The sequence below is a fragment of the Mastomys coucha genome, unplaced genomic scaffold (genome assembly GCF_008632895.1).
Source record: "Mastomys coucha isolate ucsf_1 unplaced genomic scaffold, UCSF_Mcou_1 pScaffold14, whole genome shotgun sequence".
NCBI lineage: Eukaryota > Metazoa > Chordata > Mammalia > Rodentia > Muridae > Mastomys > Mastomys coucha.
In genome coordinates, this window is record NW_022196896.1 from 87,245,691 (window position 1) to 87,248,063 (window position 2,373).

The 2,373-nt window shown below is 40.9% G+C and overlaps 1 pseudogene; it reads left to right on the forward strand.

Annotated features, from left to right (window-relative positions):
- Nucleotides 1–54: 54 nt before the first annotated feature.
- LOC116089188 lies at nucleotides 55–479 on the forward strand (annotated as a pseudogene).
- Nucleotides 480–2,373: the final 1,894 nt, after the last annotated feature.

The window sequence follows — 2,373 nt, forward strand, 5'->3', positions numbered from 1 at the left end:
AGAAAAAAAAGACAACATTGAAACCAAAGAAAGTGAAAACTGTCTGGAAACAGTATGAAAAACAACCAGATCAGCAAACTGCAGAAGGAATTTAAAGGCCACAATTCTGACGCTCACGGCACTGCCTCAAGTGCCTCCCCCGCCCAGTCAGATGAGGGCTCAGGTACAGAGGTGGCTGCCAGCTCTAATAGAACTCCAGTTTTTTCCTTCTTAGATCTTACCTACTGGAAACGACAGAAAATATGTTGTGGGATCATCTATAAGGGCCATTTGGGGGAAGTCCTCGTCAACCCTCATCTCTTCAAGCCTTGCTGCAGCAGTAAGAGAGCGACTTCCAGGAAGCCTGAGGTGCAGGGGCCGGCCCCTCTGCCCATCTCCATTCAAGAGTGGTGACTGAGGTTCATTTAGGAGGGAACAAAGAGCGGTTTAAACTTTGAAAAGACCACAAAACAAGCTGACCCTCCTATTTTTAACTTGGATAACTGCTATTCTGCCAAAAGACATTTTTCTAGAACAGTTTTTAACCTTACCTTTCATCCAACAAACTCTGAAGCCAGTGTCTAGCTTACTGCAAGAAAAATAAGTGTACATAATATTTAAGATGCATTTCATAGGAAAGCTGAATGCTGCTTAAAGTGCTCTGTAAGTCTTTTTTTTTTTTTAAATCCCCTCTAATGAATGGAATTAGGGGGATTTCAGGGGGCAGAGATGGGATTTGTTGTGTAATAAACCATATGTAGTTTAGTCTTTCTGTGGAGAGGCAGTGGTTGGGGGCATTTGTAAATGGCTGGCTACACTTGTTTTCCCTCATGATAATTGTCATAACTCAGTAGCATGACCTGCCCATAGAAGGTCGTCACAGATTTTTTTTTTAAAGTTTATTGCAATATGATGAGAAAAGTTGCATGATTTCAATTTATCTGAATTTGTTAACATTTAAAAACATATTTTAGCCGGACGGTGGTGGCACACACCTTTAATCCCAGCACTTGGGAGGCAGAGGCAGGTGGATTTCTGAGTTCGAGGCCAGCCTGGTCTACAGAGTGAGTGCCAGGACAACTGGAGCTATATAGAGAGACCTTGTCTTGAAAATACCAAAAAACAAACAAACAAACAAATAAAAACAAAAAACAAAAAAAACCCCATATTTTAAGTAAAAAGAATTAAATCACATTCTTGTTTTCCTTTTGTACCCCAACTCCTCCCAGAGACCCCCCTTTCAATACCTACAATATCTTTTTTATCATATTCTTTGAAATTTATAAAATATTATAACAATAAAAATGAGTATTACAAAAGTTGTTTGATATAAAACAACAATCAATTTAACAGTCTTATGTAGATGCTTGTCTATGGCAATACTCAAAATTAAACACCAAGGCGTTGCCAAGGTTCTGAGGGTTCAGACCTGTACTACTGATTGTTAAGCAGGACAGACTGAGCTTTCTGCAAATAGCTTGAAGGAGGAAGCAATTTCTGAGCACACAAGTAGCACCGTGTCGCCTCCCTTTATCTTCATATTGATAAAAGACTTTATGTGGATCTTGTAAAACAGAGCCAGATCTCCTTCTGGGGAAGGCCTGCCTCTAGGATGGATAAGGTCCTATAGCGATACAACCAAAGCATCACCACAAATAGGGAGCACACGTGGTTAGAAACTACTGAATCAGAATGTGTAAGTCCTGGGGATGCATGGGGCGCAGTTGATGCTGCTTGGGACATGTGTCTTAGAGGGCTTGCAGTATGTAAATAATTGACTTTGGTGTTAACACGACTGTCTGGGATTACTGAAATCCACATGATTCAGTTCTAGCTCTGGATTACCTCAGTTGACCTTTGTGGAGGTTTTATCTATAGAGTAGTTCTTTGCCTTGTCATAGACCTTAGTTATTTGGGGGTTTGGGGTTTTGTTGTCTCGTTGTTCTCCCACTATTTAAAGTTGACTAGAAGAGAAGAGTTGTGTGTTGAGGCTAAGCTGGTTGGTTGGGTTGGCTTCTTAACATCAAGATAGCTGAATGGAGCTCTACACCCCTAGATCTCAATGTTTCGGTTGGTTTCTCAGCAAAACCCAACTGAAGTTGTCTAATTGCCTCTTCTCAAAGTTCAGGAAAAACAGTAGAGGCACTTGAGGCCTCATAGAGGAGGTGTACCTGGCTGCCTTAATATTCTGTTCCTCAATATTATTTTAGAAACTGGATTTTAAAAGTCTTTTAGAGTTTCCCAACAAGGAGAAGCCACAGTTTGTGGCATCCTATAGTTTTACATTGTGTGTTTCTTCCTTTTAGGAAAAACCTGTCTAGTACATGCTACCACGTGCACAGACTGCCCAATGAGTGGGTTGTTTCTCCTCAACCCTGGTGTTGTATAGAGTCC